This window comes from Aedes aegypti, chromosome 2 (assembly GCF_002204515.2).
Source record: "Aedes aegypti strain LVP_AGWG chromosome 2, AaegL5.0 Primary Assembly, whole genome shotgun sequence".
NCBI lineage: Eukaryota > Metazoa > Arthropoda > Insecta > Diptera > Culicidae > Aedes > Aedes aegypti.
In genome coordinates this window covers 358,712,113-358,725,790 of record NC_035108.1, presented here as the reverse complement: position 1 = coordinate 358,725,790, position 13,678 = coordinate 358,712,113, and the positions used below count along the sequence as shown (strand labels likewise).

Here is a 13,678-nt window from a genome sequence, read left to right as displayed (position 1 = left end):
AATAAGAAAAATCGAGCTCGATAATCTTCGATTTGGATTAAATTTAACACATATTTTTGGGTATGGCAGAATAAGTGTTTCCCGTTGAAAAATCGATCATTTTGGCTCAAGAATAACTTTTGAAAATGGCCTATGAACCATTTGGCATACAAACAGCAATTAATTTGAATTTCTAACTCCGAAACCGTTGATTTTAGAGAAAAATGTTCTATGAAGAAGTTGTAGTGATCCGTTTGGGCTATAAGAAAAAAATATACACTGAAAAAATATTTTATTTATTTTCATTAAAATTTTAAAAATAATATTTAAATAGAATCTTGATAGTAAACATATATTTGGGACAAAGTTTCAACATTTTGTTCACTTGATCACTTCTCTAGGAATAGCCATTTTCGAATTATTTAAAATTTAATGCGAAAAAAATTAAATAAAAAATCGGCCATATTCATTAGTTACTCGCGATACTCCATCAATAAAAATAAGTAATTGGTAAGAAATATGGTCTTCACTCTCGAAAATGTATTGTTATTAATGGAGAATCGCAAATAACTAATGAAAATGGTCTATTTTAATATTTCAATACTATTTTTTGCATTCAACTTGATATAATTCGAAAATGGCTACTTCTAGAGAAGTGGTCAAGATAATGATTATCTTCAGAATAATTTTTCAAATAAAAATAAAAACAAAATGATCGATTTTTTGATGGAAAAACTTATTCTAGCAAACCAAAAACATGTTCAAAATTTACTGCAAAACGATGATGGTCGATTTCGGTGACTGATTGATTTGACATGGAATTCGTCTGTAGAGATTTAGCTGGAGGAATTTTCGTAGCAATTTTCCTAATGTTTTCCTTGGAGAATTTCTTAGGATAATTTCTTAGGATAGTTTCTAATGAAATTACTGTAGGAATTCATGGGAGAATCTCAGTAGGAATTTCAAGAGGAAGTTTTGGAGAAACCCCCGGAGGATCTTTAAGGGCCAAGAACGAATGCCTGGAGGAATTCCTGGCAGAAATCCTCTGAGTAAGTCATGTAGCGATTTTCCTGGTGATAACTCTGAATTACTGGAAATCCCTTTAGGAATTCGTAGAACACCTGGAGGAATTCCTGATAGAATCCCTGGAGCGATCCGTGGAGAAATTCTGCAAGAAATCTCGTGGAATAATTCCTGGACGAATCTCGTGAGGACTACTTGGGGATATCTTTGTATGTGTCCGTGGAGGAATTCTCGGAATAAATTCTGGAGAAATCATTGGAGAGATATCGTGAGTAATCCTTGAAGAGATTGTCGTAGTGTAACTGCCGGAATTCTTGGAAAAGCCTTCAAGATATCTCTGCAAGAATCTTTGTAGAGATTTTCCAGGAGGAATCCTTGGAGAAGTTTCTGGAATATTTTCCAGCGGAATCTCTGAAACAAATGCCGTAAGATATTGCTTGAAAAATCCCTGGAGAAATCTCCGGAGAAATTCCGAAGTATTCCTGGATAAATTTATCAAACAGATCCTGTAGGAATCCTTGGAGAAATTCCTGGAAGAATCCCAGTAAAGAGTTTACTGGAGAAATATATGAAGGAATCAATGGACATATTCTTGCAGGAATACAAAATGAAATCTCAAAAGAAATCTCTGTAGATATTTTCTTGCAGGAAATTTTGGAAGAATCCCTTTTCGGAATTGGCAAGGTATTTCTGGAGTCCTATCGGAACCAGTCTAAAATGTATCGTGGCTAACAAAAGTTCTTCCTGGATAAATCTCTGGCCCTAATGGAGAAATCGCTGTAGAAAATACGTTTGAGATTATCTTGGAGGATTTTTCGGTAAAATCCCTGGAGGAGTAAGTAATGCTAAAAAACATGAATTATGAATTGCCGAGTTATGCCGATTACTTTTGATGAATTCCATATCAAATCGGTCAGTCACAGTACTCGACCATCTTCGATTTGGATTAAATTTTGCATATGTTTTTGGTATGGTAAAATAAGTGTTTTCCATAGAAAAATCGATCATTTTGACTTGAGAATAACTTTTGAAAATGGCCTATACATGTTTGCATGTAGTTTATTCGAACAATTCTAACTCCGAAACCGTTGATTTAGAGAAAAATGTTCTATTAAGAAGTTGTAGTGAACCGTTTGGACTACATGAAAAAAATATAAAAATATATTTTTTATTTTTCTGTGACAAACTCAAAAATAAAACTTAAATTCAAAAATAATAACCCCATTTTTACTATTTTTTAAATTATCACCAAATAATCTTGACAAAATTTCATGATGGCGAAATTTTTAATAAAAAAGTTTTTTTAGGAACAACTTTTGGTCGATTTTTAAAATATTGGTTCCTTATCAAAATAAATACGTTTTGATGATACAGTACGAATCTTGAAATTATTCTTAATTATAATTATTATCTGGATAACTTCTCTAGAGGTAGTAGTAGAGGTACTTTTAGAGAACTGATCAAGTTAATCATCATGGATCAGAAAAATTTCAAGGTTCTGATTGTATCATCAGAACGTATTTATTATGACAAAAAAAAAACAAAATTTTTATAATCGACCAAAAGTTGTTTTTAGTTTAACTTTTTTATTAAAAATGTCTCCGCCACAAAACTGTGTCACAAACATCTGTTTACTATCAAGATTCTCTGAAAATAATATTTCAGAAAGGGTTTTTTGTGTAATTTAAAATCTAATTTTTTTTTGAATTTTTCATGAAAAAAAAACAGTGTATGTTTTTTTTGTAAACCAAATGGTTCACTACAACTTCTTTATAGAACATTTTTCTCTAAAATCAACAGTTTCGGAATTAGAATTTTTCGAATAAATTGCATGCAAACATTTATAGGCCATTTTCATCAGTTATTCTTGAGTCAAAATGATTGAGTTTTCTATAGAAAACACTTACTCTACCATACCAAACACATATGCAAAATTTAATCCAAATTGAAGATTATCGAGAACGATTTGTATTTTTGTCGACTCATTCTGAAATTCGTCTTGTATTATATTTGTTTTTCTAAATTGGCCGTATTGGTATTCAAGCATGACAATGTTTTATTTGGTAGCCCATATAACCGTAGCGTTAAACGCGCAGCTTTTCTTTTTGGATTAAAAATGTCTTCAGAAAAAAGCATTAGGAAAAAAATTTCTGAAATCATTCCTCAAATTTTCTTGGAAAAATTATTGTTTGAATATTTAGAGAAATTGTAGACTTGATTCCGAGAGAAATCCATGTGAAATATTATAGACCAAAAAAGCTATAATTTCTTTCTAACATCAAAATACAGCACCAATCCACCAGCAGCTCGTTGAAAGATTTCCATCCATCAATCTAAAGCTTTTCACAATATCCTATTTTTTCACCCGAAATGCACGACGTTCTCGCCAAGAATATCATCCAAAAATATTGTTAGTTGTCCACTAAAACTCACCACCTGGAAACTATAATGATTATTTCAAGAAATTTTCTAATGAGTTGTTAATAACCAATTGTGAAACGTAAAAAACCATCTAAAACTCTTGGAATCTAAATTTTTCGTCGTGATATTCCAATTATCATTTCTACAGATATAAGTCGAAAATCTCTCTCGATTCTGGAATCTGATGGATTCGACAAGATTCTATCAGTGATTCGAGTTAAAACAATTGGAGTTTTTTCCTGTTAATATTAGGATTTCGCTGGGAAGTTGACAACAAAAAATCCTGGAGAAATCTGACACAATTCAAGCCAAAAATACGCAAGGAAATTTCTTTAAATAAGGCTTTAGGAACGAACCTATTTGCACTTTTAGTCAATATATCATGGAAGTCAAAATATTCTGAATCAATGTGACTGAGTTTTATTACTCTGAAGTTGCCAATACAAATGACGGGCTATTTAAGCTTTATATTTTATTTCTTGATTGATTCTTGAATTTGCCAGTGAAATTCTAGCGAATTGCCGGAAGATAGTAGAATTCACTAACTAACGATTAAAAATAAAAAATCAAGGAAAATTCTTTACAATTCCAATAATCTACAAGCTTTCTAGGATAGTAAGTAACATTTCCACTTCGGAAGTAATCAATTTAGGGAAAGAATCTGGGTACACGAAAAATTGTGTTGCAAATTTTTCGAAAGACTTTTTTTTGGGAATCACTACTAGAGCAGTGTATTAAGATATTTAAAGTAAAATAGTTGGTCGATTTATTGAAAAAACTTCTAAGATAGGGCTGTTGGAATCCTTCGATAACGTTAGTTATTTTTGTAAAGATTCCAGAAAAAATGTAGAAATTCCCGAAGGGTTCTTCGAGAGAGTTCTTCGAGTAGTTCTCAGAACTAAAAAATGATAGATATTTTAAAAGGAAACTTTTAAAGAATTTATACAAGGAGTATGGCAGAATCCCGATAAAACTAGCAGAAGCAATTTTAAAAGCTATCTCTTAAGGAATAACTGAAGTTAAATATTAAAAAGTTCCTTGAATGAATTCTGTATGCAATCCCTGAAAGAGTTCAAGAAAGAATGCATGAAGAAGTTTCTTGAAGAATATGTAGAATAATTCCTCATTTTAAACAAATACCTGAACCTCTATTAAAATTCCTGGAAACAATTATGAAGCATTTTATTTTTCAGGGAAAAAATCCCACTTATCTCATCAAAACGAGCTGAGATTTCGATAAATTTCAATACCGAATGTCAGTACTCGTTTTACCCAAATTGTATACTGAGATTTCGACGAACATAACAGAAACATGGTAAACATTCATCGAAACCTCGTTAAAAGTAATAAAAATCGAGAAATCAGCTATTAGATTCTCGGCAGTCCGTTTACCGAGGCCGCCTTCCGTTTGTGATTGTGTGGGTGACGTTGAAAGCTTGCTAGAGGATTTCTCAGTACTCTCAAGAACAATTTAAACGTTGATTACTGGAAAGACTTCTTGAAAAATCTCAGGAAAATATCTGGAAGAAATCATTCGAATTTAGAAACAGAATTTTGGCAGATTCAGTAAGATCTATTGCGAACTGTTGATGAAACTTTCGAATATTTTACAGTAAGATCTACCATTTTGATTTATATTACGGACACTTAAGGCCTCAGTGAAGTATAAATAATCAATTAGCATATAAAATAAATCATTCTGTATGGTTCCTTCACGTAATCGAGCCTTCAATACACCTAACTTACAAATGGTGGATGAGGATTTTAATTTCGTAACAAGAATAATTTTGAATAAATAGAAATGTGTAGACATTTTATTATTCTTTTTACGGACACTTCCATACTTTTGCCTCATATTCCGGACAGCTCATAAAAATCATAAGAAGAAAACTTCTACACTTCCACTTGGCAAATCAGAACAAGGAAATAATTTTCAAAACGGATCAATTAACTGTATGCGGCGTCAGCATAATGTACATTGCAAATTCATTGGCATTACTATGTCCAAAGAGCAGCTAAAAAATGATTTAAGGACAATAGAAGTAAACTATAGATGTAAGAAATTATTGTAATTATTGTACGTAGTCTTTAGTATGAAAATAATAAAAGTCATATCATCAATTGAAATCATCAAACCACTAAATAGACGACTAAGGCTGTTGGGTATTGCGCCTTTTTCTCACCACTGGACTATCGCAGAACTTTTTACAAGTGCGGAAACGCTAATAAAAGTGCGCAATTGCATCAAATCGGGTAGGTGTCTTTTTGTAAATCAAAGAATAAGTGCTATGGAGACACCAACAGGATTGAATGCAATCCCGCACTTTCATTCTCACTTTCGCACTTATGAGGCCGCACTTCGCAGTCCAGTAGTGAAAGAAATACACAATATTATAAATTTACATTCATAGCTATGACAATGCTTTTTAAAATGAGCCTCGGGAGTAAGACCTTTTAAACGGCAAAAAAATGTGCATTTCATATGAAATGTTTCCCATACAAAGCAGAGTGTGTGAGTGTGTGAGACAATATTTGGAAAAATTCAAACACTAGATTAATTGCCATAGCGATTTCTTGCATCGGCCTCGAAGGGCCACGTCCCTCTTTCTCCTGCAACGCTCATGCTTGCAAATCATAACTGTGGGAATCAATCGTCTGTGATCTTCCGAGAATTCTCTCCCCGGAGAGCACCGTCTTTCTCCGAGGAACAAATCATTAATTTATTGGTGTCTTCTTTATCTTAATTAATGGTCAGATTTTCTCCTCTTTCATGTACGGCGCGCTGCTGGATTGGGAACAGCGAAGCCCCAAAGCCCGATCATCCCGCCCCAGCAGAGGTCCCGACAAGCAAACCGCGATCCAGGACGGTCAGTCCCGCGCGCGTCACGGGGGAGAAAGAAAGTCATCCAACTCGTTTCTTGGATGATTTTTATGTTTCCTTTACTCGGACCCCAAACTCCTTTGGCCGGGTCGACCGCCGCAGCATCGAACTCTCTACTCTAAAGTAGGTATACTTTAAAACGATCGCACTCGCGCATACAACGGATCGCGTTTGCGTGTCCCCCTTCTCCGAATCTGGTCGAACGCGATCTTTTTAATTTAGTTCACAGTTATTTCCACTTGAAAGTTGTTTTGCATCTTGGTTTTCATATCTGTTCGGGTTGCTTCTGGCTGAGTCGATGCAAAGAAGACCACCCGAAGGTGAACACATAGATTCCTAGCGCTTCATTCTCAGCTGGCTATTGCACAATTCTCGTACCTCTTCGACTTCATTATCATTCTTATACACTACAAGATAGGAAATGGCACTCACTTTGAACTTGAACTCGCAGATCACCTCACAGGAGCACAGGAAGGTCAGCCAAAGCACGATTAGCACAAGCACTTGACTCCACCGCGATCGTCTTCGACTCTTGACTTCTGGACACACACTTCAACAGGTGTACGGTCTGTTTCGTTAGCACAACAAATCACACAGCTCACAAGATCACTTCGTACCTAAGTTCAACCGATCGCTCCGAAAATCCCAATCCCATAAACTCTTCAAGAGTCAAGTTCAAGAACATCCACTCGATCAGCGGTCTGAGATTGCGAACTCCGAACGGTCCCTGGCAGACCTTGGTCCAAGGTCCAGAGCACTCTGAAACTGGAACTGCAGCACTACCTTCCTTCCGCTTTGCTCCAGGCGCACACTCTTTCTCCTGCTCACAACACCACAAACCGTTTCTTCCTCTTCTTCAGCGGTGGAGAAAGATCCAAGAGACCTTGACACTGAAGACGTTAGATGTGTACTGAACTCGATCGGCCGTTCCTTGCCGAAGCGACCTGTGAGACCACGGCGCGCGAGCTCGTATATTGCTGATGAGCGCACTCGAGCTTTTGTGTGTGCTAGTGTGCTGTTGCTACCTTATAGTGGCCAAATCGAGGAAGAGACACACTTTGAGACCTCGGCGAACCACAAACGCCAGCCAGCATAAGCAGTAAGAGAGCGCGATTGGGAGAGAAGTGCAGCGAAGAAGCGGCCGGAAGAAAAAGTGTGTTGTTAGAGAGAGCCGTCGCGCCGGTCGACACGACGACGAAAGAAAGGCAAACGGCAAACAAGAAGCGAAAAACAACAGTATCATGCATCAAACAGTCGGCCTACAGTTATGAATCAACTAAGATTTTTCAGCTGAATATAATTTAAAAAATGGTGATGTTGCTTTGTGTTTTTCTTTGATAATCTCGTAGTGAAAACAGAATAGTATTCCATCGTAGTACCAGGGGACGGACCTGGTGTAGTGGTTAGAACACACGCCTCTCACGCCGAATATCTGGGATCGAATCCCATCCCCGAAATAGTCACTAAAAATTTCAGTGACGACTTCCTTTGGAAGGCAAGTAAAGCCGTTGGTCCCGAGATGAACTAGTCCAGGGCTAAAAGTCTCGTTAATAAAGATAGAAAAAAAAATCTAGGTACCATTTTGATTTATATTACGGTCACTTGAGGCTTCAGTGAAATATAACTCATCAAAATACATAAATATAAAAATATCATTTGAGCGTTCGAAACATTTAACTTTCGAATGGTGAATGAAGATTTTGGTTCCGCAACATGAATAAATAAAAGAATAGAAATGTATGAACTCATATTCCGGACACTTTGATTCGAATTCCAGACAGCTCAAACAAATCATAAATTGCAAAGCCAAATCATCAAGCGAAACTTCAGAGACATTTAGCAGTTGAGCATTATAAATTTTCGTAGATTTTTAAGGAAAATGCTCCTTTAAAACGAGCCTCTAAAGTAAGAACTTTTGAACGGCAAAAAATAAAACATTTCGTGTGAAATGTCTCCAATACAAAGTAGAGTGTACGGAATTTGAAGCTTTTTGTAATACGAATCAAAACAGTATTTATATTCATCTTATTGTACACTCAGCTTCTTCAAATTAGGGAATTTATTACTTCTTAAGGTGCTGGTACCAATAGTGAATTACCTAGGCAAAAAAATTACAACACATAAACGAAAAGTCCTAAAAGAAATCTTATAGCGTCAATCGAAAACAGTGATAAGGACTTTCAAACAAATTAGTAGATTTTTACATGGGTTTAGCATCCCACGGAGCACCAACTAATTTCTTTCGGATGAAGCACGAAGATCATCGCTGAGACATTTTTCATTTTTATACATCTATTTAAAAAACTTCTTTCAACAGTTGATCCACTACTGGAACATGATGGCAACTACTGATGCAAGGGAGCATTTTTTGACAAATTTGTCATTATTTATATGAGTTTTTGATAAGATAAAAAGCTTAAAAATGGCATATCGACCAAACTAGAGGCTATCAATCCACCAAAAAGTTGTGTATGTCGTTTATGCATGTTTTTATCGAAAAACAAATATTTTATTCCATAGTCCAATCTATTGTTACATAACAACACTATGTGTCAAGGACGCAATCTGTCGGGATAAAATTACTATCTCGGTAACGAATCATTTTCGGCATTTGGAGTCTTCGGCAAGGTTTTTTGTAACATCGAGGACCATCTACTGAAAACGGATAAACGGATAATTACAAAATCGTCCACATAGGTGGTACCACCATTTAGATTATTACTGTGATGTTCTAGAGACTTGGCATGTCCAGCAAAGTTGTTCATTTTGACAATATTAACAATTCTCTCAATGATTACAATAAAGCTTCGAGCTGTTTAGTGGAATACCGTTTTGATTTATATTACGGACACTTAATGCATCAATGAACTATAACCCATCAGGAAGCATATAAAATGAATCAATCTGCATGATTCCTCGGTGCGATCGAGCCTTTAAAACACTTAGCTTTCGAATTGTGGGCAAATATTTTGATTCCGCTACATGAATAACTTTGAAAAAATATAAAAATGTGGAGTTTTCATGATTCTTATTCCGGACGCTTCCTTACTTTTGCCTCATACTCTGGACACTTTGATTCAAATTCCGGCAGCTCATGGTAATCATAAAAAGAAAAGTCAAATCATTATTTGAAATTGACAAGCCACTAAAGGGGCGTCAAAGGCAGTTGAGTATTATAAATCTGTGGAAAAAAATGATTAAAACGAGTTTCGAAAGCGTGACCTTTTGAACGGTAAAAATTGAAACATTTCGTGTGAAATGTTTCCCATATAAAAAAGAGTGTCCGGAATAAGAAGCTGTCCGTAATATGAATAAATGTCTAGATCATGTACAAACTCTAGTGGAATTATATGGTACAGTACTCAATTCGGTTTTTTATTCATTTAACTCTCTCCAAGACGTCAAATTTCACAGCTCACTGTTTTCGAATTATTGGCAAAATAAGACAAAATAAGCGTAAAAACGTTTTTCTTTTACCAAGTTTTCCATTTTTCTTAAGCGTCATGTCAGATAATGTTTTTGTTGATGAAAAATATCATGCATAAACTCTTGCGGGGAAGTTTTATTAATACGATGTTAGATAGTGCATTTTTTGACGTAGGACTACGTCTTTGTTTTCTATATTGGGGTGCACTTTAAAAGTACGGAAAATGAGACATGTAACGAAATTAGGGGAGATTTTGAACGTTAATAACTCAGTTGTTTATGAACCAATTATTACGATTTAAGTATCATTCGATCAGAAATGTATCTACGCATCGTTAGTAATATATCCGATAAGTGAATTTTGTTGTTAAACTATTGAAAATTTGATAAATGTTGACCCCTTTCTTATCCAACCAATCACGTTAGAGCATTTTTCGACGGTATCGCTTCCCACTATAAAAGCAAACGGGTCCCTGCTTCTTCCCTCAGTCTTCTTTTTGCGGTCGGACTGTGAACACGATCGGGCGAGTCATTCTCGCTTTGCTTTTGCACCCGCGTCACAGTCCAATTTGTGTCGTCGGAAGAGGAAGACGCTTCTCCGAGCGGGGGACTACTGCCGCTCGGAGAAGCGTCCAAGCCATCGTCATCGCCGCCGCAAATGTATTCGCGCTCCCAGATTTCGACTCGTGATAAATAAATTCAGCATCGGTGGTCAAGAAGCAAGCCCGTTAGGAGCCAATTACCAGAAGCCCCCAGATTTGCTGATCCGAGGAGCTGCTGCTAATCGAGCGTCGGATTAGCTAAATCGCTAAAGATTTCAAGAGTGAGCATTAGAGTGATGCAAATTTTGAAATGTTTGCTCCCCTATGCTTGAACGATTTTAATTATGGTAAATAGCATCCTCCCAAAGTTTGAAGTGATTCGGAAAAAAATTGACTGTGCACACGCCATTTGAAGTGTATACCACTTTATGATGTTGAATAACAATTTATCCTGAGGTCCGATCAAAAAGTGGTCTTCGGCAAAGTTGTAGCTGGGAGGATTTCACGTTAGAAGAATTTGTTCAATTTTCCATAAAATATTATGATGAAGGGATAGAGGGCTGAACACAAAAGATTGGCGTTTTCCATAGTAATTTCCGTATAAACTTCAAATAGCGTGTGCACAACCAAATTTCTTCCGAATCACTTCAAATTTTGGGAGGATATTTTTTATCATAATTGACATCGTTTAAGCATAGGGGAGCAAAAACTTCAAAATTTGCATCAGTCTAGTGAGCATCGTTTCCAGATTTCGACTTGTGCCCGGGTATCCAATACCCGTTGCTGTTTTGCGCCATCCACGTCACGAACCATTCAGCTGGTTCGTCGTATAAGCAAATTCCCCGTTTGACCATGGCAATCAACTGATAACATCCCGTAGTGCTATTTATCTGTAACCGTATCGAGGCTAAGAAAGCCAGAAAATCGACCAAAGCAGCCAAAATGTGTCCGTGTTACGCAAATTCAACAATTCAATCGGCCCTTTTCAGAGCCAACAAATGTGTTTTAAAGAGTTATTTGTGTAATATTCCCTAATGTGTTTACCACATACTTGCTATAAGAGATTATTCATCTCATAGCGTCATACAATAATCATACAATAATTGACAACACGGCAATTTGAGGATGTTTCCGAGGACGCTGCTGCAGTGCCGTCGGGATGCAATAACAGCATAATGTTCATCTTGTGCATCCCTTACCAAGACATCAGTTTCATATAGCCTATTTCCTAGATAAGAAAACGAAGAATTTGAAAGGAGGAGCATCATCTGCTATTCTAAGGGTACAAAGCATCCTTCCTTCGTTGAATTCGGTTTCATTCTGTTTTAGCTTTCGAGCTGGTAAGAGTTCCTCCAAACCTTCTCAGCTCCTCGCTACCAGAGGCAAGCTGTTGATCACCAAGCGGCGGCAAGTTTGTACGAGATGGCTGAAGAAAATCGACCAAAGCCGCTTGTTGAAGCGCACATCGTCATCAGCACCGCAAATCTCATCGGGTGAGGAGGACTGCAATCAGTGCGCCGTCAAAATGTGTCCGTGTTACGCAAATTCAACAATTTGCCCTTTTCAGAGCCAACAAATGTGTTTTAAAGAGTTATTTGTGTAATATTCCCTAATGTGTTTACCACATACTTGCTATGATCTCTTAATTCATCTCATAGCATCATACAATAATTGATTTATTACGAATAATTGACAATACTGCAATTTGAGGATGTTTCCGAGGACGCTGCTGCTGTGCCGTTGGGATGAAATATATTTTCTATTGTTACGTGGTCCTACGTCACCAGTTCGTACAACCCCAAGGGGATGTACCCTTATAGTTTTTAACATTAATATCACCGAAAGCGCAAAAAATCTCAAGCTCTATTTTTCAGGCAACATAGAATACTACTAAATGAAACGGATGCCAACATTTCAGAGAGTTATATATTGGTATTTTTAGATATTTTCACTTTTGTAAGATTTTTTTTTCGTTGCGTGATTAATACTGGACAAACATTTCAAAAGGGCACATCGACATTGGTAAACATTGGCTTTGCAAGACGCTGTTGAGTCCAATTCAACTCGATCACGCTCACCAATACCACTATCAGGAAGAGCTAACGCCAATATTCCTGATAGCGGTGTTAGTTTGCGTGGGCGGGCTAAGAAGGGCTCAACAGCAACGTTTCTAAAAAAAGGCTCAAGACCTCTTGGGCCCTTTTCAAATGTTTGTCCAGAATATTTTCGTGGCAAATATGCAAATGTAATTTAAAATAAGCGGAAAATTTATATTTTATTTTTTCATGAAATTATTATATCTGCCTACAGTACAAGCAGTTTTCGGATTTCACCGGGATATTCGCCTGTCACAGTTTTAAGTATATTTCCATTAAAAAAAAACGCTGAAATTGAAACACAAATTTAAGCTTAAACAGCCTAAAAGTTCTCAAGGCCGAAGGAATCTACTTGGGTTTATTCTACGACTGTCGTGAGGTGACAATTGTCGGTTGCGTATAGTGAGGTGACAATTGTCGACTCGAGTGAAGCGACCGCCGTGTAAATCAAATGCAGAGTCACTTCACTCGAGTCGACAATTGTCACCTCGCAATACGACACCGACAATTGTCACCTCATGCCAGTCCTAGAATAAAACCAACTATTTACTACCATTGATCTATATCCTCTATTCCAAAACATACAAAGATCGATCGATGTACTTTCCGCTTAGAAACAATTTTACAAGCTCACGACAAGAGATCTTGCGCTCTGAAATTTTAGTAGAGATAAGAATATGCTTTATTATTTGATTTTCTGTGTTAAAAAATAACACATTCATTAATTGAATTACTTACCTTGAACAACGATGACGATAATTAACTGAAACTCGATAAACCTTTCATGGCCTACTATACCATTTGTATCGTTAAAGAAAAACATAAATGTTGTCAGTTTCAATACACACTTACATCTGCATTATTAGATATTAACTCGAGGAGCTGCTCAAAAACTGAATTTCATGGCTATTATGATGATTTATCTAATCTAAAAGTGTTTGTTTTATGACTCGTTATTTCTATTAATACTCGATCTGGAGACTCATGAACATTTTGGAGTAACATATTCATTGTAATAAAAATGGGGATATAATATTATCACAATCACCAAAATACACCTCTCTGAAATATTGAACTGTTCTATGATGCCTGAAAATTTGAGCTTGGAATTTTTTGCGCTTTTGGAGATTCTTCTTCTTTCTGGCATTACGTCCCCACTGGGACAAATCCTGCTTCTCAGCTTGATGGTTTTTCATATGAAATTGAAATTTTTCAATAGTAGTTCAATACCTCCAGCAGACCTCAATAGCTGTTTAATATCTCAATGAAGTATTTTTAATTCTTTTGAAGATTTTTTTAATACCAATATA

At 36.2% G+C, this 13,678-nt stretch overlaps 1 protein-coding gene across 3 annotated transcripts in view; it reads right to left on the bottom strand.

Moving 5' to 3' along the window:
- The window catches only part of LOC5576817 (serine proteinase stubble), a 205,590-nt gene extending 198,169 nt beyond the window's left edge, over positions 1-7,421 (bottom strand). Inside the window, exon 1 of one of the 3 annotated variants that reach the window (XM_021846424.1) lies at positions 6,737-7,421. The gene's annotated coding sequence lies outside the window, so the exon portion shown is untranslated. The remainder of the gene's footprint in view (positions 1-6,736) is intronic. The other 2 variants (XM_021846426.1, XM_021846427.1) reach the window with 2 other exon arrangements.
- Positions 7,422-13,678: the final 6,257 nt, after the last annotated feature.